This window comes from Gopherus flavomarginatus, chromosome 1, assembly GCF_025201925.1.
Source record: "Gopherus flavomarginatus isolate rGopFla2 chromosome 1, rGopFla2.mat.asm, whole genome shotgun sequence".
Lineage (NCBI taxonomy): Eukaryota > Metazoa > Chordata > Testudines > Testudinidae > Gopherus > Gopherus flavomarginatus.
In genome coordinates this window covers 163,067,916-163,093,005 of record NC_066617.1, presented here as the reverse complement: position 1 = coordinate 163,093,005, position 25,090 = coordinate 163,067,916, and the positions used below count along the sequence as shown (strand labels likewise).

The 25,090-nt window shown below is 42.1% G+C and overlaps 1 protein-coding gene across 15 annotated transcripts in view; it reads right to left on the bottom strand.

Moving 5' to 3' along the window:
- ZBTB20 (zinc finger and BTB domain containing 20) overlaps positions 1-25,090 on the bottom strand; it is a 670,053-nt gene that overhangs the window by 585,352 nt on the left and 59,611 nt on the right. The window contains exon 1 of one of the 15 annotated variants that reach the window (XM_050957930.1): positions 13,128-13,179. The exons of the other annotated variants lie outside the window; for them this stretch is intronic. The gene's annotated coding sequence lies outside the window, so the exon portion shown is untranslated. Of the gene's footprint in view, positions 1-13,127; positions 13,180-25,090 lie in introns of those variants that run through there. 15 annotated transcript variants of the gene reach the window in all.

The following is a 25,090-nucleotide window of genomic DNA, read 5'->3' as shown; positions in this document are numbered from 1 at the left end:
CACAAAGTAAACAACTGAAATAACAAAGAAAGCGTTTGGGGTTCCCTCCCCATCACCTATTTCAGTTATTCTGATCTAAGGTGCTATCTGTAACAATATTAAGTATAATTTTGTTTTGAGAGAAGTGTGAATTTTAAGTTGGCTGTATCCCTTTGAAGTAGAATACCCAACCTTAACTTTTGAAGTTTGTAAATTATGAGTGCCTAACAGTACAACTTTTGACATTCTCTTGATTTTGGGTTTTTTAAAATATAAAATACATACTATATGCATACATATTAATAAAGCCCAAAGAAACAAGAGGCAACACATACCTGGGTAATAATATTCCAGACAGGGTGCAATCAGGAGACAATTTGTTTAATGGTATTTCAGCCCTCTCCCCAAATTTATATCTCTTGGAGACCAACTTCAGCTAGGGCAGGTAATAGACTGGTGGCATCAGATCAGAGCCACGCAAAAAGTTCAACAATGTCTTCAAGCTGCCTACTAGTGGCCATTCTGAAAATATTATAAAGGGGGAAAGGAATAAGGGTCAGATCATCTTCTGATATAATTCAATGCACTACACTAGTTTACACCAACTGAAGAGCTGGACCTGGAGATTTTCCAGGTGCTATTTATATGGACAGGACCCTGCTGGTAGATTTGACACAGCCATTCAGAAGAGTCCAATTTACACCCATTGTCCTAGCGTTCACAACAGTTACTCTCTTTAAAAAAAAAAATAATAATTTTCAGTGGCACTAGAGACTGAGTAATAATACTTAACCTCGATAGAAGGCAGTAGAGAGTGTCACTCAAAGCACTGCGCAAACTCCAATGAATTACCTATCCCCCACTCTCTTTTTTTTTTTTTTTGGTAGATGGAAAAGCAGAGGCAGAAAGGTGCTCTTACTTGCCCAGTTCACACAGGATGTCTGTTACTACAGTTCCAGCATTCCCAATTCCTAGTGCTGTCCTTTAAGCAGGACACTATGCTTCCATTCCATGGGACAGTTTAGTTAATATTTCAGGTTCTAGATTTTGGAGCCCTAGTCCAGCCTGACGGATACTGAGACCAATCCACTAGTCAAACACATTCAACTAACAATCTCTTGCTCTCACTTTTCATTCAGAAACTTACTTCATAGCAAAAGAAGAAAATCCATCCCACCCTAACTTCAGGCTGGAAGGGAGAGATAGTGGATCTGAACATTAGAAACTGAACTAGAAAGTAAAACTTTCCTTTCAGAGAATTGCACTGCCTTCTTTTCAGACCAATGGCTGCTTATAAGCATGTTAATACTTAGGAAGCAGATTATTAATATGAATAAGGAACTCTTATATAAAGAGACTCCTTGCACTTGAAAAAATCACATTTGTCTAAAAATGTTTTGTACTACTACAGTTAAAAGTAACAGCTAAGGATTACTAGAACTAGAAAAATGTACTTTCCAGTGTATGTGTGCTTAACAGCCCTTTATATACATTCAGTTTCACTATTCCCCTGTATAGTTAGTTACGTCCCAATCCTGTGTGCACAGACCCTGGGGCCATGAACACACCTCCACATGGATACAGAGATTCAACCATGAAGAGCTTTTTTGCAGGACTGGGGCCTTAGTTAAGTCTCTCCTTTGCTATATAGCCCCTTATAATCATATATGGGGGAGAAGAAAGTCTTTAAAACTATTAAAGGGTTATTGTTTTTATTTCTTGAGGTGATATTCAGAGGGTGCTCTATCAAAAACTGGGACTTTAAAAAGAAATTTAGTTAAAGAACTAGGTTTTTTGTTTTTGTTTTTTATTGAAATTGACTGTGTTGCTTTGACCTCTTCACTAATTTTAAAGCAATAAATACTGTAGAAGTTGTTGAGAACTCTCTAAAATGCCCGTGTAAGGATTGCAGCCAAATGCAATATCCACTGATGTCAATTTTGCAGTGTCTGGTGAATATGTACATATGGACTCCCACTGGAAGCTTTGCACATGGCTATTGCTAAAAGAGCTCCTTTTTCTGGCCACCAAGTTGTGGTGGAGTATTGAGAAACTACAAGCCAGCTACTTGGATATCCTTAACAAAATGCTTAATTTTGTTTAACACAGAAAAGAGATTCCAAAGAAGGATGTAAGAGATCCAGCAGCTCTCAAACTTCACCGTAGAAGCAGTCATATTTGATTAGACAAGATGTAAACCCAGTAGGTGCACATCAGTTGCAACAACCTTTAAACTGTTCTAGGCAGTTCAACAGGATTACATAACCTCACATTGGGCCTACTCCAGCTCCAATTAGTGGGAGTTGGATCAGTTCCCTGGGACTGGAGTCACAAAAGGACTCAGACACCTAAAACTGACACTTCAGGAGCTGAAATCCCAGAATCAGGCTCCATTAGAATTCATAAACCCCCATTCATTGGTCCCTGACACCTGTAGGCACCTACACTCACTTGGCGCCTATGTTTCTACCTCCGAGCATGTGTGGTACAACACCATGTCAAGCATCTGGATGCCTAAGTCACAGAGCAACCCACAAACTGGGAGAAAATAGGCGTCCCTCCACGTAACTCAGTAGGCACATTCAGTAGGTGTGCTCAGATCTCATCTGCCAGACTGGACTCCTATAGATGAGTTTAAATAAAATGGAGCAGAGTGGTTAGAGTATTAATCTGGAATGTGGAATACTCCCAGTTCAAGTCCCCCTTTACCTGAGAAGGAAAAAGGGATCTGACCTGAAATTTGCCACCTCTCAGGTCAGTGCCCTAATTACTGGCCTATAGCATATTCTGACATGGAAGCTCCCTCAGGCTCTCCTGTTGAAGCTATTCCACTGTGGCTAAATAATTAAACAAAAAAACACTGGAGCAAGGGGCCTGGATTGTGGTTTTCCTGCTTCCCATGTGAGTATGCTAACCATCAGGCTAAAGAGTCTGGCCCACTTTTTTAAAATTAGTTATCCAGAGTGCAACAGCTTCAGCAAGAAAGACTGAGTGAGGCCTACATTAGAAAATCTCTTGAGTCCAATGGTTAGGGCACTTACCTGTCAAGTGGAAGATCTCTGTTGAAATCCCTTCCTTCCCTTACCAAGGTAGAGGAGGGACTTGAAGTGGGAGTCTCCCACAATCCCAGGTGAGTACTCTAAGCACTGGGATAAAAGTTGTGAGGGAGAGCCACCTTCTCCCAGCTTTTGCAAAAATGATGTAGGTGCCCAATGGCAAGAGAAGGTTTGCATCTGAGAATCCCAAGCTGAGGGAGGCACCCCGCCGCAGAATGGACTTTATACCTGTCTCCAAGAGAGATGCGGGGCTTAGAATACACCCTTTGGCTTGGCACTTCCCATTGGCTACCTTAGGAGGAGAGTCGCCTAGCGAGTTGGCTTTTGTGAATCCCATTCTAAGATACCTATCTCTCCCCATTCATTGTATAGGGAATGAGGTGATGTTCAGCATCACAGTACCTAAGTTTCTTTGTGAAGCTAGCCATAGTGCCTGCCCACAAAAATCAGTGAGTGTCTTTCCATTAACTCAATGAGTTCTGGATCAGGCCTACAGAATCCAGCTTAGTCATGTGTGTACATTTTAGAACTAATTGGTTTACTGGACTAAAAAGTAACGTGGTGCAGACCACATATCTAACATGGACAATGGCCTAATTATGATGCCTTTTGCACCGTAGAGTTCCCTAATGTGGACTACAGACAACGTGGCTGTTGATCTGCATTGAAAACTCTAACCCCTTAAACAGCATAAATCGCAACATGTTTCACTTATATAATAACTTTCATCAACTTACAGCACTTTATAAACATTAATGATTACCTTAGAGACCTTCACTCCCCTATATTTGGTAGGTAAGCGTTATCTCCAATTTATAGATGGGGAAACTAAGTAAGGTAGAAGGCAGCCTAGTAGGTATATATCCTCTAATCATTTATTTCAAGATTAGGCTCCTTTCTCCTCGGAGCCTGAACCTGATTCTCAATAGATGATGTGGCTTCCCGTGAGCCTATGGAATCTGAAACATGCACTCTGCCCCCCACCCCTCCATATTTCTAGTACTTTTTGTTTTAGCCGAAGGAGTAGGAGAAATTGCTTCAATTCCTTGTTCCTCCTCATCTTTTACAAAGATAAGGTGGTTTTAAGGACTCTACCTAGCCTTCTGCCTAAAATGCCCTCCAGATGTCACCTAGGTCAGGAAATATCCATTCCTAATCTCCATCTTTTCCTCTTACAGACAACAAATGCATTTCGCACTTGCTAGATGTGCTTCATGTCCTTGGGCAAGCCATTTCATCAAGAATTCACAGGCCCTGACGAAGATCCTTAGCTTTTCCAGAATAAAGAAAATTCTCTGTATCTTTCTGGTAAACACCATCTGCATAACTTTACCAAAGAATGTTTCCCCGGGTGGGAAGAGGTAAGGAAAGATTCTATGAAACTACAAACGGTACCTGGAAAGTTCACATCCAGATCCAAGCTTTTCAAAGTTCCACTCCAAACTTACATTTATAGCAGTCATGTCTTATTACACCTAAAGTTCATTATACAATGGCACTCCAGAAAAGACCTGAACTCTCAGACAATACGGATGAGCTTCTCTTAAAAAGGGAGTGTATAACGAACTGCCTCAGTGTCTGCACTCTCTCTCCCTGCAGTGGCTTGCAACATAAAGGATAAGAACCTTCTATTTATAAACCTTTGAGCAGACACAGAAGATGGTTCACTGGTTAAGGTGCTAACCTGGGACTTGAGTTAAATTTCCTACTCTGCCACAAATGCCCTGTGTCACCTTGGGCAAATCACATAGACTCTTTGTGCTTCAATTCTCCATCTGTAAAATGGAAATAGCACGTCCCTACCTCACTGCATTGTAAAGATAAATACATTAAAAAGTGTGTGGTACTCAGATACTATGGAAATGTGAGGCACAGAAGTTGTGTCTTAAGGTCACACTTCTGGTGCTAAAGGTCATGGGTTCTAGCCACGGTGGATTTTTTTTTGCAAGTTCCTAGCTAGGGCTTTGATTAAGGTTCCTCTCTATGTAAAATAAAATACAGTTATCTGTTCCGTAACTGGTATTCTTCGAGATGTGTTGCTCATGTCCATTCCACATTAGGTGTGTGTGCTTGCCACATGCTCCAGTGCTGGAAGTTTTTCTCTCAGCAGTATCTGTAGGGGTGTAGATAAATCTCTGATAATTTTCATATGACTTTACATTGTGTCTCTTCAGATAACCTTGTAGTGGATCTACCCACCTGTGACCTCTGTTTTCATGAAACTTTGTATCAAAGCTTCATATTAGAAACCTTGTACTGATGAGCCTTGGTATATGGAAACCTGATATCATAGCCTCATGTAGAAACTTTGCATTGAACCTTGGTATAATGTTATATCCCCTTAGGATAGAAGACAGAAGATAGAATAAGATAGAAGAAGAATGTCTCTTTGCTAAGGATAGAGTAAGATTTCCCACCCACCGCCAATCAATTGCCTTGTTGAATGAATGAGGTGTGAATGAACAAGGCTTGGAAGGCAGCACCTCCAGACCGCTGCAACAGTTGGAGAGTGGATGGAAGCTAGACACAAGGACAAGAAAACTTGTCAAGTGGGCTCACTAAAGAAGAGCAGACATATCGACAGCCTTGGAGGTTAGAAGGAAGCACTTTCTTTTGAAAACACCCTTTGAACAGCATTGGGACAACACCCAGAGAAAAGCAGCACAAAGAACCAATGCACACAGACACAAATTTTGAATCTGGTACAGATCTGCCTGAGAAGGAAGCAGCTATAAATGTGAAGTGTCTTGTAGAGGACCGTGGGTCTCGTCCTGTCAACATGGGAGCAACAATCCGGATTGGCAGAAGCCTGGCTCCACCTCCTCCCCCATCTAACTCACCTGGCCAGTGAAGTTAAGGGGAGCAACTAATTGGTAACAAGACTGAGTGTGCTTGTGTGTGTATTTAAGTGCATGAGTGTATATATTATATATATATATATATATATATATATATAATATCATATGATACAGTGTGGATTGATACATGTATTACCAATAAATGTGGCGCTTTGCCTTATTCCCCCTGAAAAGATCCTGGGCAGTACTTTAAGCAAAACCGGGGAGCAGCTCTAGCATCCTCTGAAGTGGCACCCTCTGAAGGGGCACTGCTGGCTCCCACCACCCTCCATTCCTTCTTGCCAGAAACTCAGACAGTTGGGAAGGAGGGCGGGTCATGGAATGGACATGAGCAACACATCTCGAAGAACACCAGTTACAGAATAGGTAACTGTCTTTTCTTCTTTCAGTGCTTACTCATGTCCATTCCACATTAAGTGACTCCAAGAAGTTCCCATGCAGGCAGGTAGGAGTTCACAGCTGCGCAGACTGTAATACAGCTTTGCCGAACCCAGTGTTGTCTTTGGCCTGCTGAGTGATGGCATAACGAGACGTGACTGTGTCTACCAAGGAGCATGTCATGGCTCTACAGATGTCCTGGATTGGGATGTGTGCCAGGAAGGCCGCTGACGACGCCTGTGCTCTAATCGAATGGGCCCTAATGATTGGTGGACCTTTGTTAGCTTGTAGCAGGTCTTTATGCAAGAGGTGATCCAGTTGGAAATCCTCTGTGAAGAAACTGGAAGGTCCTTCATCTTACCCGCTGCAGCGATGGAAAGCTGGGTCGATTACGGAAAGGCTTGGAATGCTCCAAATAAAAAGCCAAGGCCCTCCGGACGTCCAGAGCATTCAGACACCTCTCCACGGCAGTCTTGTGTGGGCTGGGACAGAACACTGGCAGGAATACATCCTGGCTCACGTGGAAAGAAGATACCACCTTCAGCAGGAAGGCTGGGTGGGGCAGCAGCTGGATCTCGTCCTTATAAAACACTGTGTAAGGCAGTTCCGAGGTCAAGGCCTTAATTTCTGAGACTCGTCTCACTGATGTCACTGCCACCAGGAAAGCAACCTTTGGGTAAGGCCTCTTGAGGCCCCTCAGGAACCTGACAATCATGTCATGAGAAAAGACAGTCTGACCTTGGATCGGCTAATGGAACACAGAGATGGCCGTTAGATGCACTCTGATGGAAGAATGTGCCAGCCCCTAGTTCCTGAGCTGCAGTAAGTAGCCCGAGATGGACTGCACTGAAGAACGCGAGGGAGAAATGCCATGTTCCGACGCCCAGTGGGAAAACCTCGTCCACTTGGCCAGATAAGTTAGTCTTGTGGATAGCTTCCTACTTCCCAGGAGGACCTCCTGCTCTGCCTCCAAGCAGGTATGCTCCTCTGGGTTCAACCATGGAGCAGCCATGCTAAGAGGTGTAAAAACTCGAGGTTGGGCTGTAGGAGCCGACTATGATCCTGCAACAGCAGGTTCAGATGGTAGCGAAGGGGCCAGGGAGAGGCCACCACCTGTTCATGAACGTGCTGAACCAGTGCTGGTGAAGCCATGCAGGAGCGATCATGATAACCTGTGCTTTGTCCCTCTTGATCTTTACTAGGACCCAGCTGACCAGAGGGATTGAAGGGAACGCGTTCATCAGACCTTCAGCCCATGACAGGAGGAAGGCATCAGAGAGGGAGGCCTTGCTCAGGCCCTGCCGGGAGCAAAACCAATGGCACTTTCAGTTTCTCTTGGTGGCAAACAGATCTACCTGGGGAGTTTTCCACCTCTGGAAGATCATGCAGGTCACCTCCTAGTGGAGTGACCACTCATGGTGAGAGGAGAAGTCCCTTCTGAGGTGATCTGCTAAGGCATTCCTGATGCCAGGGAGCTGACCAGCTTCCAGATGGATGCCATGGCTGATGCAGAAGTCCCAGAGACAGGGGTCCTCTTGGCAGAAAGCTAACAAGCACGCTCCTCCTTGCCTGTTGATGCAGAATATCTTCGTCAGGAATCTCACCACTTTTCCCAACAGGTGAGACAGGAAGACTCCACAGGCCAGTCAGCCAGACCACTCTGAGCAACTTGACATTTATGTGTAATTCTGCTTCCTCCAGAGTCCACACTCCCTGGCTCTGGAGATGTCCAAGGTGCACCCCCCAACCAAGGTCCAAAGCGTCTGACATTAGCTCAACAGATGGAGCGAGAGACTGTCGAACAGGACTCTTTCCAAGACCTTCTCGCAATCAGTCCCTCACTGTAGCAAGGTGAGAACTACCAGGGGAATGGTGAAAATCTTCTCCAGGTGGTCCCTGGATTGGGAAGAGGTCAATGCCAGCCATTGCTGCGAGGGCTGCATGCGGAGCCTGGCATGGTGGATCACATATGTGCAAGCTGCCATGTGGCTTAGCAGGTGCAGGCACACCCTGGCCTTTATCAGGGGAAATGCAGAGACTTCCTCAATGAGGTCAGTCAGGTTCTGAAACATGGCTAATGGCAGGAACACTTTCCCCTGAGTCAAGTACAGCCCCGATGAATTCTATCCTTTGAATCGGAACTAATGTGGACTTTTTGTGGTTGACCAGTAGTCCTAAGGAGAGGCATGTGGCTTGTAGCACAAGGACGCTGCACTGGACCTGAGCATTGGAACTGCCTTTTACCACCCAGTCTTCGAGGTATGCATAAATCTGGATACCCTGATGCCTGAGGTAGGCCACGACTACCGCCATGCACTTGGTAAACATCCTTGGTGCTGCAGCCAGGCCAAACAAAAGGATTGCAAACTGGTAGTGGGCTGAACCCACCGTAAAACGGAGAAATCATCTGTGTCCTGGGAAGATTGCTATGTGAAAGTATGCGTCTCTCAGGTCAAGGGCAGTATACCAGTCTCCCGGATCTGGGAGGGGATAATGGAGGCAAGGGAGACCATGTGAAACTTTAGCTTCTTTAGGTATCTGTTGAGGTCTCGCAGGCCCAGGATGGGACTCAGACCACCCTTTGGTATCAGAAAATACTAGGAATAGAAACCCTTGTTCTGGTAAGGAGGCAGGACCTCCTCCACCACTAGCAGCTGTAAGAGCCCCTGAACCTCCTGCTCAAGAAGATGCTCATGAGAAGGGACTTTTTAGCTCCTTGCTTGGAGCAAGTCGAGCCTGACTGGGCAGAGGGTGGGGGCAGGTGGCTTGTGCACTGTCTACAGCCCTTGAGCTTTTTGTGCCGCAGGTCCCGCCGGGGCTGGCTCCCTTGCTCCTGGGGTAGTTGCGGTTTGAACTGGTTACATGCCGGGCCCAGAACATAGAACCTCAGGGTTTTTAGAGTGGTTTGGGAGTCCTTCAGCCCATGTAATTTGTTGTCCATCTTCTCCGCAAACAGGGCTTGGCCATCGAGGTCCTGAATTGACTGCTGAGTCTCGCAGGACAACCCAAAGAGGAGCAGCCAGGACACTCACCACATGGAGATGACGGATGCTATGGTGTGGGCGGCGGAATCTGCTATGTCAGATACCACTTGAAGGGCCATCCTGGCAGTGGGCATGTTCTCGTCAAGGACCACCCTGAATTCCTTATGGCATGCCCCGTCCCCCAGCTAAGTCCCTGACGGGACTAACAAAACTCTAACTACTGCTAAGAGCTAACTAACTCAACTACTAACTATGTACAATAACTTTACAAGAACTCTAGTTCATACAAACGAAGCCTAAGCAATGTTGTAAGGGCAGTGCACATCCTGTGCACCGTCACTGGTGGCAAGAAGGAACTGAGGGTGGGGGAGCCACCAGCGCCCCTTATATTGCACCATGCAGGCACCACTTCAGAGGGCGCCAGAGCCACTTCCCTGTGGATACTGCTGAGCGAAAAACTTCCAGCACCAGTACATATGACGAGCACATGCACCTAATGTGGAACGGACATGAGCAGGGCCAACTCCAGGCACCAGCTTATCAAGCAGGTGCTTGAGGTGGCAACTCGTGAGTGGGGTGGCACGTTCAGGGATTCGGCAGCAATTCAGCGGAGGGTCCCTCACTCCCGCTCAGAGCGAAGGACCTCCCACTGAATTGCCGCAGATCGCGATCGCGGCTTTTTTTTTGTTATTATTTTGGCTGCTTGGGGCGGCAAAACCCCTGGAGCCGGCCCTGGACATGAGCAAGCACTTGAAGAACAATTATTTCTTCTTTATGGGGGAAAAAAAATCCTTGACCGCAACCTTTAGTTTAAAGGTATCTTCATTATAAACTCCAATTTTCAGAAGGTTGAGGGGAGAGAAAATAGCTCAGATAATTTAAAGTGCACTGGGATGGAATCTTCATGCACGCTGCCAATTCAAGTGCACATTTTTCAAATGCTTTTTTAAATTTAAAGCAAGCATTTCATTTTAAAATGAAATCTATGGTATTTTGAACAAACAGCTACTGGATATAGACTCAGAAGCTACTTTTAACACCTTTTTCCATCTTCCAGTGTTTTAAGGGAGTATTATGGTGGGATAAGCCATCAGTCTCAGTGTGGTGCCAGCCCGTAAAGTTGGAGCACTTTGAATATTACACTTACCATCATAAAATAAACATTTCAACATTTTCTTAGACCAGAGAAGGCTTTTAGGGAAGGAGATGAAAGGTGAAGGCATGAGGACTGGGGAGTCAGCCTTTAGGGAAGAACCACAATTTAAAGCTGTTTCCTGCAATATTTCTGCACTTTACTTTCCAATTTGCCTTTAGGAGCCCCAATTTTCAGAGTTAAATCTCCCAGCAGTTTCAAATGGTGTTGATCTAGAGACTTTGGCATACAATCCTACCTGTCTAGATTCAACCTTTTGTCCCCTCTTTCTTCAACATCACTACCACCCAATAAAAACATGCAACTAATCCATCAAGCTGTTTCTGATTTACAGAGGCAAAATGTTTATATAGTTCTCTGAGTATTAGGTTTTCTTTCCAAACTCTAGACCAAAAATAAGAAGTTAGGCTTTAATGTGGGCTAAGTACTACTGACTGGTTTAGTTGAAGTCAACAAGAATGACATTAAAGAAGACCAAAAAGAAGTGACATGACAGAAACCACAGCGGGTTTGGTCTATGGTTTTTTAAGAAATTATTTTAAATATTTATTTTAAATTTTTAAATAAAAATAATTTTACTATTGCTCTCTTTCCAAAGAATGGGGGGAAACTCATTAATTAACATTCTATGTAATCAGGAGATAGAAATGTGAAGAAAAGGGAAACTAGCTACAAAACACAGCCATAACCAAATTCCCTTTCTCCCCTTTAGTTAGGAAAAAGAGATGCTCAGATGTACAGAATCAAAAGTAATGGCCCAGCCCTATAATGGCCTTATGTTATCATTGTGTATTACTCTGCATGAGACCGAGTTCTCATTTTGTCCTGTTGGGCCAGATTCTTAGCTGACGTAAATTATTGTAGCTCCACAACAATTTCTGGCTTCAGTGGAGCTCTGTGATTTATGACAGTTGAGGATCTGGCCATCTATCTTGTCCTCACCAGCAATGGTTTCATTAAGAATGTTTCAACCAAAGAATCTGTGGCAGGCAAGACAACTTTCCCCTATCTATCAATTCTCTAGCATGTTATAACTTCATAGCAACTGGGAAGGTCTTTAAAAAACAAATATTTAATTTCATCATAGAGTCCTGGAACCATGGCAGAGTGTCCGAACTACCAAAGTGTAGTGTTCTCTGACATCTCCCAAGATCAGCAAAATCTGCTCTTCTTGCGTGCTTCATGAAAGAGCACATCCACAAACAGTGAACAAAGAAGGCAATACTTGACCTGCATGTTTGGCACAGAGGGGAGCTAAATACTATCTCCAGTTAAACAGAACCTTCATTGTCATCAACACAGTCTATCTTCAAACTGCCCCATGCCAAACTGAAATTACTAATGACCTTGGGACTCTCTCACCAGATTCCAATCACCATACACCTTGGTCTCACAGTAACCTTGCTAATACTAGTAAATAGAAAACACAACAGGTGTACTGCAGCTCTCCCACATAACACATGCAGTAAAGCCTTGCCTCAAATATACTGTCTATCTGGAAAGTGGTTACTTGATTTGAGCAAGAACATAAGAACATATGCCCCATATCTAGTATGTCTAATCTCCCATTTAGACCTTGAAATGTTCAACAAGTAGGAAGTTCAAACAGACAGTAGGACTCTGGTGTTAAGATGGAAGCATGGGCCAGCAAGAAGGAAGAATACAAGGCAGCTTTCTGATGGGATCAAGGTGTTAGCTTCCTCTGGGTTTTATTTTCTGAGTTTTCAGGGTGTTGATTACAACCTCAGGTTTTAAAAAAATGGCTTTACAAAAAACTCAAATCCTCCTTCCCCCCAGTTTGTGACACAACCAAACCCTGTAATCACAAAGGGTGAAGCTCTATCTTCTCAGAATCCTTCACTAAATTCTCACTACACAGTAGCAATTATAACGTTTCTTCAGTTCCCTCTGACTGTTCCCTGTCTCATTATTAGACTTGTATAACTATCTGGGGTCTAAGCAGGGAGTTAACTCCCTACTTGATCCAAAACTCCTTTATAACTAAGTGGTGGCTAAATGATGAGCCAGGTCTCACTACCATTTCTGCATTCCCCTCACCCCTCCAAAAAATCAGATTCCCATAGACTTTCCCTCCCATTACTCTTCAGCCCCTCCAATTCTTTGATCTTCTTCCTCCATATCACTCAAATGGATTCTTCCTTCCTGCTCCTCCAGCCCCATAAGGAGACACTTTCTTTTTCGATTACTCTGATGTCTCAGGGACCCTGAGACAACCGGTTCCTCGTCACAAAGGTTATTTTTTTCAAAAGTGTCTAAGGGTACATCTACATCACAAAAAAAAAAAAAAAAAAAAAAAAAAAAAGATCAGCAACAGTGAGATGCAGCACGTGGGACAACTGATTCAGACTTCTGGGGCTCATGCTACGGGGTTAACAATTGGACATTCAGGCTCAGGCTGAAGTCTGGGCTCTGAAACCCGGCAAGAGGGGAGGGTCTCAGAGCCCCTAAACATCTACACTGTGATTTCTAACCCTGTAGTGCGAACCCTGCAAGACCAAGTTAGTTGACTCGGGCTCTGAGACTTACTACTATGGGTCCTTTTTTGTGGTGTAGACATACCCTAAGTGACTTGGGAACCTAAGTCCCATTTTCAAAATGATTTATGTCATTAGAAGCCTCAGTCCCATTGACTTTCAATGAGACATAGGCACCTAATTATGCGTCACTTTTGAAAAATAGGTGGTTTTGAAAATGTTACCCAAAGTTCCTGTGGTAGCTGATTCAGTACCGAAACTCAGGATCCTCCCCTGGAAAAGTTAATTAGACACAATTTACTTGTGTACGATGACACTAAATCAAAAATCAAGTCACAGAGGCAGAGCAAATTCAGGTTATTTCAGTTACAACTACTGGAAAGTGGAAAATAAGAACTTTATAATGCTTCATTAAAAAACCAGTGAAACAAGGACACACAACTGACTCAATTTCACATATAAAAACTTATTTGGGGAGCAAATTTTGCTACCAGTGAAGTCAGTAGCAAAATTTTCACCGAATGCAAGTGACACCAGCATTTAGCCTTTCATCTCCACCATCTCATATCTGGGCATATGAAAGCCAAATTTCCAACAAGGCTGCCTGAGACTTCCTACAAAGCCATGCTAACAGGCACAACTATCTCTGGGAATCTTGTGGTGGTGGCAAACTGATTAAGGTGGACAATGCTAGGTCCCTACCTATTGTCACTGGCCAAATAAGTGTGTTTCTAGCATGCAAAATGATGCTGGTTGATACTCAATACATATATTATACTGAGATGCCAAAGTTCAACCTTTGTCCCTCAAAATGACTATGTAGAAGTCAGTTAATATTTTTTCTAGGACAAGTTTACGGGGTAATTGGATTTGGAGTCTTTAGTTTGGATCCAGTATTAATCAGAACTGTGCTAAAGCTTTATTATTTTTTTATTATTTCCTCGTGTCCTTTTTTTCCCTTCCAAAATTTAACATTTTATAGCTCTGGAAAATGATGGAAAAAGTAAACACTTTGGATATGGTCCTCTGGCACTCTCCCGCCTGCCCACTAATCCCAAATCTGCCAAGAAACACTAGGATGCACACATGACAAAGCCAAACACCAAAATGCTTTCTATAATGACAAGGAATCAAGTGCAATGTATGGCTGTGTTGACTGGTTTGGATTAGCTCCTTTAGTTGGCTGACAGAAAGATATAAGAATCTTTCCAAAAAGTTAAAACCTGCAGCTCATGAAAGAACCAGCAATACAAAGAATTGGGCTCTTTTCTCTTTAAATTACAACCCATGGAGGCACTATAGTAAACCCCTTAATCTCTTTTTAAGCAGCTATTTTATCCCAACTTCCTCTGTGGTATACACCCACAAAGCACCCCCACCACAATACAAGAACTGCCTAAGTGATGAGATGCAAGTCACTCAGCTTCAATAAATTAAATAAATAAATAATAAATATTCACCCAGACTGGACTGCCTCATCTCTTAACCCTTTGCTTGTGCAAGGCCATGCCTGTTAGACACACATTCACCATTTTTAAACCCGGTCATCAAATAGGGATATGCTGAAGGTGGTGTAAGCCCTGCCATACATGCACAGGCATGCAAACAACTTGTATGCTTTTCATGAGCACATTTCAGATCTTGCAACTTTCAGAATGCTTCTGAAGATCTTAAAGAATTATTACCATTTTACAGATGGGGAAAATTAGGCACAGAGTTTAAGGTCCTGATGCTCCATTGAGAACTGCATCCATCCCCATTGACTAGAGCAGGGTTTTGGACAGGTGTGGAGAGGGATGGGAGGCATTACTGTATGGTTTTAAATGCAGGAATTTGGTGCAAGTGACTTGTGCCAGGTCACACAGCAAGTCAGAGATAAAGTGGGCAATAAAACCCAGGTCTCTTATCCCCTAGTCCTTTGTTCTAACCTAGAATAACGCTGCCTCAGCCTAAGAAAAACCTTATGAACATGTTTTAAAATGAAAGTCTAAATAATTAACTTTAAATGGTGACTAATTTCACATGCAGGGTAATGTTCTATTTTCAGATACTAGGACAGGTTTTCTCCAATCACAGTCCATCTTATACAAAAAAAAAAGGAGAGTTTCTTACTTTGGGACATCATGTTCTTTGAACAAAGACAATTCCACAATGTCATAAATGTATGCCTGTGTTTTCACTGAGCTAAAAGAAAGAGGTGTTGGATTTTGAAGATGAAAGTGTTTGATTACATATTTGTCTTCCATTTGATGAGAACATCAAATGATAACACTTAGCCCTTTTACAGCACTTTCCATCTTCAAAGCACTTTGCAAACATTAACTAACCCTCACAATATCCGTTATGTAGCAAGTATCATTACATTCATATTACAGATGGGGATTCTCTGGCAAAAAGATTAAGTAATTTACCCTGGACCACAGATATAGTCAGTATCAGAGCCAGGAAAAGAACTCAATAGCTCCTGGCTCCCAGTTCTGTTCTCATATCATGCCCCTCAATATTAAAGGCAATACCATTTTTTAAAATTAAAATATCAATTTTAAGTTTTCTTGAGGAAGAAATTAGTCCACCAAAATGAAAACTAATGACACGTTTACATCTTGGGGTCTAGCTAGGCTTGCTATCTCCAGAGGAGACATTTTGACTTTTTAGGTTCTAAACTAACAAGAAAGATCACTAGTATCAAAGAGAACATACCACAGAGACAAAGGGTTATGTAGCCAGGAAATGAGTACAATATAAATTAATTCCACATTCTACATTCTCCTTCGCTGTTTAGACATAGGCATTGTGACTATTTACTAAACTTCGCTCACATCTTTACATTTCATCATTTGCATCAGCTCTGAAATATTTGTTTTTGCTTAAACAAAATAAAGTTATCTTTTCTGGAACAGATACCTTCGCACCTGGGGCTCCCATTTAAAGTCATAACACAGATAAAGAACCACTCGTGAACTGGGAAAAGGATGCTTGGTAGCTGAATTATGGGTTCCCATAATGTTTCATTCATTTTGTTGATGCATTTCTTTGAACTTTCCTGTCCTAAGTGTGCAGGATATATGGTTACATCAACACTTTCATGACAGCCCAAATCACCCACTCTCCATAGCAATGGATTGATGTGTCATAGAGAGTGTGATTAGGAGGTCATCAGAGGTACGCGAAGCACCAGATTAAAGCTCAGGACTGAGACATATTTGTTCCTTTGGTTATTAAAAAAAGGAAGATGAGAGGAGAAAAAAAATTGTTGTAATGGAAAAAAGAATATGAGACTTTTAATATATTGTTAAAATATTTTTGTGCTAGGCATCACTTAAAATAAAGGCCAAAAGTATTTTATTTTTGATAGAGAAACATGCAAGTCAATGCATAGTTTTATAGTGGAAATTTTTTTTTACTGTAATCTGGCCTGTACACAGCCTGACATTTTCTGGCATGCCAGCAGTATTAGTCTCGGCACTTTTGCACAACACGGAACAAAAAGCACCCTTTTGTGCCAAAAGAGTGAAATTCTAAAAACTGGCCACTTGAATGGTCCCTTAGAATATGTGCGAACGATATATGCTAAACTCTCTCTTCCATCTTGTATTTAGCTGTGATATCTTAAGTACCTTTCCCAGACCTACGGAAGAGCTCTGTGTAGCTCAAAAGCTTGTCTCTCTCTCACCAACAGAATTTGGTCCTTTAAAAAATACTACCTCACCCACCATCTCTCTCAAATATCCAGGGACCACTTGGCTACAACACTGCAAACAAATTCTAAAAAGGCACTCTTCCAGCTTTTGGGCCCATCCAGGATTCTTTCTGAAAACACCAGTGTGCCTTTGCTGACTACAATACTATATCAGTCATTAATTCTTTGGATCTATCTCTCTCTCTCTCTCTCTCTCTCTCTCTCTCTTATCTACCCCCCAATGCAAAATTCACCCATTATTTTTATTATACTGGGATTCAGATCTGCCACTCCTCTCACTCTTCCTGAGAAAGCCCATCAGAAAGAAGGGAAGCAAGGCAAACTACCACAATATACTACCAAAGTCTAGGAAATGCTACCCTAGCAACTGTAACAACAGGGTAACTCTTCGAAGTATCAGCAATGAAATTTACATTCCCCAGGCTAACTCCACACTATCAGTGAAAACCTGTATGAAAGCCATAATCAATTTAAATTAAAAAAGTGCTTTTGACAAAATCTACCATCTACACACCACTCTGCACCACACAAAAAAGAGTCTGATGAAAGACTTCAAGAAGAAAGTTCTCTGTAGCACCACATCTGCCTCTGTGTTTTCTTGGTGACAGTCTTCAAGAAGAAATTCTTCCCCCACATCCTTGGTGAAAATTTTTAAGAATTTGCCTCTCTCCTGAGAAGTGGAAACCTTCAAAGCCCCTTGTCTCCTTGAAGAAGGTAAAAGGATATCGGCTAAACTCTTTGGTTTACAAACTTTTTTTGGTTTTACTTATTTTAAAAAAAAAAAACTTTTAAAAGGTACTTCATATTTGAGAAATAAATGCTATTTTTCTCCTCTTTTTAGTATATTGTTTGGCAAGTCATGTTTTTGATTATTTAAATATAATCTTCGTTCTAAACTGCATCTGACTCACATAATCTCCATACTTCAGAAAACCACAACAAAAGTGCCTTAATATTAGCTATAGATGAATAGGCAATGAGTCAGTGAATAGTTAAGGACGTTCCATGGAAATGCATGAGCTACATTGAGTAGAATTTTGTTATTTTATAATTAGTTTAAGAATAACAACATAGATTACTTGGAAGGAAGGATATTTTTGGAAGTTGTGTGTTTTGTTTTTCACAGAGGAACTTTACATTATGTACAAAAGGATCAAAAACTGAGTAGCAAAAACATTGGTGTTCTCATTAGAAACCAGTAGTCATTATTTGTACATACTGAAGTTATATTCTTTCTCTGTGAAGAACTTTAACCTTTTAACTGTGGCCATCACACTCTACAACCTTACTGGGACACCTTGCCACAATGGCAATACCTGCTTAAAAGAATGGCTTTAGAGCAGTCACATGCTCCTCTACAGCTGTTGAGTGCAACTTAGTCAATATTTACTCCTGATCTACTCTGTGCTTAGGCTCAATGGAAAGGGCGGGAGGGCGGGGGGGGGGAATCCAGTCACCTCCTACGTACTGGTGTTCATTTTCTCAGCACTAAGAGCAACACACATTGCTATGTGATTGAAATACAGAAAAAATGCTTACTGGTAACTGGTGTTCTCCAAATATCATTACCATCACAGCGCCACATTTGCGAGTCATGCCCTTTACTGCATGCTTCCCAGAACAAGTAAGTGAGGTGTAAATAACTACATATAGATCCTAACTAGAGGCCACAAGACTGAAACACAAATTCCTACAGCACCAATATCATGTCTATAAAAAGAGGCACAATAGCCCCCATTCTATCACTTCCTGAACAATTATCTGAAATATAGCAGCTCTGAAGAGCAAAATGTAATGGGTAACAGTATCAAAGGCTGATGACAAAGGTAAACTAATCTGCATGGATGAACTCAGAGGATTGGTCCTCCACCCCAAGAGGACCAAAGGTGAGCCCCAACTTTAAACCAGAGGAAGTGATCATTGGATCAAGGTTAAGGCGTAATCAATCTTGTATCTCAGTCTAAACCTAGACTGGAGTGTCCCCACACATGAATGTGGTGGAAGAAGCCACCTATCAGAGGACTGCATCATTCATTGAAGCCATCAAATCTCTAGAAGAGCCACTGTCTACATAGATGACTGTTAGCACCAGGCCAGAAAAAATAGAAGGGTCACCTGGGATAGGAATTGCACAATATAAGAGGATGGTTTATGCACCACAGCAGTGGGAAGGCAACACCCTCTGCCAGTGCTTCTCTGGACTCAAGCTGCACAATATACTTGTATGGAGAAAGCTGAATAAATCAAGTCCCAGCAGAATCATTCAGCCAGATTTTGGTAATTCAACAAAAATCAGGGACTTAAAAAAAATCACCAATGACAATTATAGATAACCCTTATTAGTCAACTAGTATGGACCACATTAGCCAACATCCTGGATTCATGAGATGATCCCACAGACTTGATCAGTGGGACACACGTAGTAAGTGCCATATCACAAGTTTGTCCCTGCCTGCCACCACCATCCAAGGAAAGCTCAGCCCACCAGAAACCATTCACCCACTTCTATTCCCTCAGCTCAGGGCAGCATTGAGCAACCCTCTCTGTTAAAATACATTTAATGACAGCAACTCTCACAGCTGAGTACCTAAATAAAGAACTCCTGGGTGGACTACAAAAACAAACAAACTCAACAGGTGTTCCACACTCGCAATAAAAGAAGGGCATCCCCAGATGAGATGGGAGTGGGAGGGAAATCCTAATTCCTTTCTCATATAATCCCTGTACATATCTATAGCCAAAATAATGGCCCACTCACACAACCAGTGCAGGCTAACCTCACCCCTGTTTGGATGGGAGACTTACACTCCCCTTGGTACCTCTGCCAATGAGGCTGGAAGGAGGAGTGAAACCTAATGAGATATAAAAATATAACTGGATTCCTTGTTGTATCATTTGCTCTTTTTATTTTTGGACTGTTTATCCACCAAGGTGACATGATCTATAGCAACACAGCACAGAGGGACTAGTCCTAAAACCTTGTATCTCTCTCTGCAACACTTGCTCTGGTGCATCCAGGCTGCCTTTTGAAACTAACAATGCCTGAAGTTACAGAAGAGGATCATCCAAACTTAGAAAATTGAATGCAGCAGACAAAGGGATAAAAGAATTCTTATTCTACAGGGTTTAGCCTGCAGCTGGCCATGCATGCCAGAGGGCTGTGCCAGCAACGATGGGAAAGACACTCCCTGAGAGAATAACTGGGGCAGAGCCCAACATTTTCAACCAGTGAGAGATTTATTCTTTTGGGATGGAGGCAATAGCTAGCTGTCTTCTAAAATGCAACTTTAGAAGAGTATTGTTTAGGGTGGGTAGAGACTGGCTGTGTCATGGGCCAGGATTCTATATGCTCTATGCACACATCACAGCAGACATGTATTTTCCCGTGCAAACTTGACCACATTTCAAATCTAGCCCAAATCAGAACTTTCCCCAGTGGCCTCCACACCACTAAATAGCCTGCGTTTTAGCCCAACCATGTCCATTTACAAGACAGACCCAGATGCTGTCAGCATACCAAGCCCTTTGGATCAGTGGCCCATGGTATATATTTGGATCATCAAGGTGTGATTTCCTGCTCTGCTTCCAGTGGCTTAAAGGAAAGAAAGGGTTATTGATGTTATTGACTACTATAGAGAATTGTTTTGTTTCCTTTCTTCTGCAGATGTCAATGCAGTAGAATCTTCTTAAATTAAGTGCTTCAGCTTTAAGATTCTTCTGCCCCCAAGATGTGTGCTTACGGGGCTATCACCCAGATGTAGGTGTTCCAGGCTGCCCAATGGATTATTCAATCCCATTAAAAAGAATCCCTCATACATGGGATTAACAGTGCTATCATTGCCCAAGTTGCAGCAGAGCCTATTTTGATACTAGAAAAACCTGTGGAATTAAGTGAACGCAGAATCTGCACAGGGATAGGGCCTGAACCAGCCCTATGCCAGTGGTAGCAATGCTGGCAACACAGTCCTGCATCTTTAGTTGACATGTATACAACAATTTAATAAGAAGAAAACGGGGATGGGGAAAAATCTTACTGTTTCTGCCTGTATCACACTAATGAAAGGTTAAAAGTTTCTGTGAACAAGGAAAGGGGTCCCCATTAAGCAGAGTCATCATTCCTATTAAGCAGCAGTCTAACTGTGGGCTGTAACCCTTTGGGTTAGCAGGCTATGTACACCTTTACAGAGTATATTTCCTTATGGTCATTTTTCTCCACGTGATTTTACCAACTATATCTATCAGTGGAGAGTCACTGAAATTCAAGACGGAAAAAAAAATCTACCATAATCTTGCCCATCCCATATATTACTTTTTATGGTGCATTCTTTAATGCTTTGTAAATTCTAGTTTTGTTCTTCAGAGCTGTTGTGTTCCAGACAGCTGCCCAGGAATTGATGGGGTGGAAGTCATGGTGCCTTCTTTTCTAAACATGAGCTGGGTGCTGTAAGAAATTATAAAAGTTTCCACCATATATTTTGAAAGCCATTCCACATATCTAGTACATCTCATTACTAGGAAGATTTTCTGATATTCACTCAAATTTTCCTATACTCAATTTTATCTCATTACTTTTACCCTGTTGGAGCATCTTAAATAATTCCTTTTTTGTCTTAATGCTTTACACCCTTCAAATACATGTAGCTGGTTATTATGTACCTTAGTCATCATTTAGCCCAAACTGTACATATTACATTCTTGTAATCTTTGTTCGTATTTCAGTATTTCCAGTCTCTTAACTTCTGTTGCTCTTCTATGAATTCTGACAACTAATTGCTGACAACTTTTTGGCTACTAAGTGGCCAGAATGGTACAGGGCTGTGGTCTCCTTAGTGCTGTACCGAGAGAAAGAATCATTTTCTGGGTTCATGATGTGATGCAGAATATTGCGAAGTGCAGAAATAGCACTGGTCATTCTCCTATACCCAACAACATAAATGACTATCTAATTTGTTGTCCAGGATCATCTATCTTCGGCAGATATCTGCATCAACTGTTGCTCCAAAACTGTGTGCAAAATAATTTTTTTTTAAAATCACATAAATCACAATATTTAACACATACAAAGAATCTAACATCTTCAAAGCAGTGTTGTCATAGTATCTTTCCCCAATCTGAACCTTAGAGTCCAAAAGTTGGGGTACTAGCATGAATTCCTCTAAGCTTAATTACCTGCTTAGATCTGATAATCTGCCACCAATCAGGAATTCCAGTGCCTGATACACTCTGGTCCCCCCAAAAACCTTCCCTGGGGACCCCAAAACCCAAATTCCTTGAGTCTCACAACAAAGGGGAATAAACCATTTCCCTTCCCCCTCCTTCCTCCCTCCCAGCTCTTTCCTGCCCTGGGTACACCAGGAGATCACCATGATTCAAACTCCTTGAATCACCACACAGAGAGGAATGTTACCTTCCCCCTCCCTCCCTCCTCTTTTCCCTTCACCCAGAGGCAATACAGATTCAAACTCCGTGAATCTAAAACAAAGAGGAAATTCACCTTTCCCTTCTCCGCACCAATTCCCTGGTGAGTACAGACTCAATTCCCCTGAGCCTCAACAAGGGGAAAAATCAGACAGGTCTTAAAAGCAAAACTTTTAATAACTTTTACCTTTTTTCTTTCTTTTTCTTTCTGCAATTTAGATGGTAAAAGTTACAGGGTCTGTCAGCTTATAGAAACTGGAGAAAAAGCCTCCTCCAGCAGAAATACAATTTAAAATACTTTCAGCCAAATACACATTAGAACTCTACCAGCCAGATACACATTTGCAGATAAAGAAAAACAATCAAAAAGACTAAACTGCCTTTCTACCTTTTGTACTTACTAAATTTGAACAGAAAATTAGAGAGCCTGTAGGTACGTGTGGTTACTCTCAGAACCCAGAGAGAACAAAGCCAAACCCAAAAAACATAAACAAAGGCTTCCCTCCACCGAGATTTGAAAGTATCTTGTCTCCTGATTGGTCCCCTGGTCAGGTGTTTGGTTCCCTGTTAACCCATTACAGGTAAAAGAGACATTAACCCTTAACTATCTGTTTATGACAAGTGTGCAAATGTTAACTAATTAATCCTCACTGCACTCTGGGAGGCAGTCAATGTGAAATAGTATTTACCTACAATTCTGTTTATTGGACAATATCACACAGAAAGGATTTTCCCTCTATGAGAGCAAGTAGCTTAAAGTAGGTCTCAAAAGAAAGTGAACCAATGGCATAACACCATACACTAAAAGCCAGCCATGCCCATCAAATAATATGAAGGTTTCTCCATCACAACCCCAATAATGGAGAGAGTTCTTACCAAAAAATTAACAGGACATTGCAGGAACTCAAGGATGCTTTCTCAAAACAAACCAAAAAACAAAATCAAAACAAAAACCCCCACACTTTTCCAAGATTGGGCTACTTGAATACAAGGCACTCCCCTGAGGAAGAAAAAACAAACAAAAAAAAACCATTAAGGAGCAAACAAGTTTGGATCTCCTTTTTTGAAAGCAAGTTCTGCAGGACTGAAAGACAAAAGCTGGGTTTTCCCCTTAAAACCAAACACTAGCAATAATACTTTGTAAACTGTATGTAGGAAAATGCATATGGCTGTGTGCCTACTTTGTGTATGTGAATAATGGAAATATCCTTCGGATGATTGTAGCAGGAACATCAGATATGTAGGGAGGGCCAGAGTTACCAGGCAGGATGAAGTGTGTTTATATGCTAAAGCTTTGCATTACTAACCCAAGAAGGGATCTTCCTCCACTGTGTTTGAATCCCAGCATGGCATGTTCTTTGTAAATGTAGCTCAAGATAAACAAGGGCACGTCTACACTGCAGCTAGGAGTCAGGCTCAAAGCCTGGGGAGACAGACTCACATCAGCGGGGCTTGTGCTAGTGCACTAAACATAGCCATGTGACTATAATGGCTCTGGTGAATTCCTGAGTTGGCAACCCAAGCTCAAGCCCACCGCACCCCCTGGGTCTGAGCTCAGGTGGCTAATTTGAGCCTCCACCAATAATGCAATGGCTGCAAAGCTATTTTCAGCACACTAACATGAGCCCCACTACTGCAAGTCTGTCTACCTGGGCTGGGAGGCTCACTCTGAGCTGCAGTGTGGACATACTCCAAGGTTTTAGGGCTCTTCTCTTATGACCCTCCAAAATAGCCCCATTACACTGGATTGTCAAATACCTACTTAAATTGTGAGTATGCACCAGATGCTTTAAAACAAGCAAATCACTTCAGGAGAAAAAACAGTGGATCTTTCGGATATGGGCCCAGTATCTGGTGACCCCTTCCATCTTGAACACCAAGCCATTTCTAGCAGGAAGTCACAGCAAGTAGTAGTAGTCAAAAAACATCATACATGATTACTGCTTGTGAGCCTTCCGCTATTAGAATAAAATTAGGACTCATAAAAAGATGGTGTTTCCCCTCCCATGATGAATCTCAAATCCTTCAGTCAGACCAGATTATGAACCAATGCAAGAAAGAAGGAGAGGGCTGAAGCCATGGTCAGAGAGGAGAAAAAGATCTGGCCAGTCTTTCTGGCCCATTAGGACAGAATGCACAAGCACTAGTCTGTCCAGGGTAGTTGGATGGGATTCGACTGCTAAGTGTGGGGGGAAGGCAGAAAAGTCTGTTGTGGGCCTTAGCCTCAGTTAGCCTTTATTCACAGCTCGATTTTTCACTAATATCTATAAGATGCTCAGATGATACTGTAGCAAGTATCACAGAAAAGACTATAAAGAAATCAGTCATTTTCTAAGCCAGCATTTAGTAACATGCCCCTCTCCATAATGCCTCCCCTCCAAGGATCTTCAAAGAGCTTCCCATTAATTAAACTGTGAGAGAGGGGAGTATCAATCCCATTTGATAGATAGGTGAACTGAGGTAGGAAATGTGAAGTGACTTGCCCAAGGAAACACCAAAGCTGAGCTGGGACTAGAACCCAGCTCTGACAATTCCCTTGTCGGTGCTTTAGCTATATGGCCATTCTTCTCTTCTGTCCTCACTAGCCACAAAAACATATGTAAAAAGGCCTGATACTGCTCTTATTAAAGTCAGTGGCAAAACCTTTTACTTCAGTGGGGAACCAAAGCAGGTCTTAAATGCTGCAGAATTTTTTCAACAGATGATTATCATAGCATTTATTTTCCCTATCACATCAAATTTAATTGAGTATTAAACAATACTCTTCTTATACAGACTGATTGCTTTCCAGCTGTGCTACCTATAGGCATAGGCAAGTCTTACATCACCTATAGCATACAGATCATATATTGTGTATTTAATGGATTTTTCATGATGAATACTGGCAATCTTGTTTACAATGGAATTCTGCTAATGGCAGTGTACACAAGTCTACCAGATACTGGAGCTGGGAACCCAGGGACTATATCTACAGAGTGGTGAATTACATATCTGAATCCTATCAAGACAGTTCTATCAAGGGTTGGGGTCTGTGCATTCATGTACTACTTTGAACACTCACCTCAAACT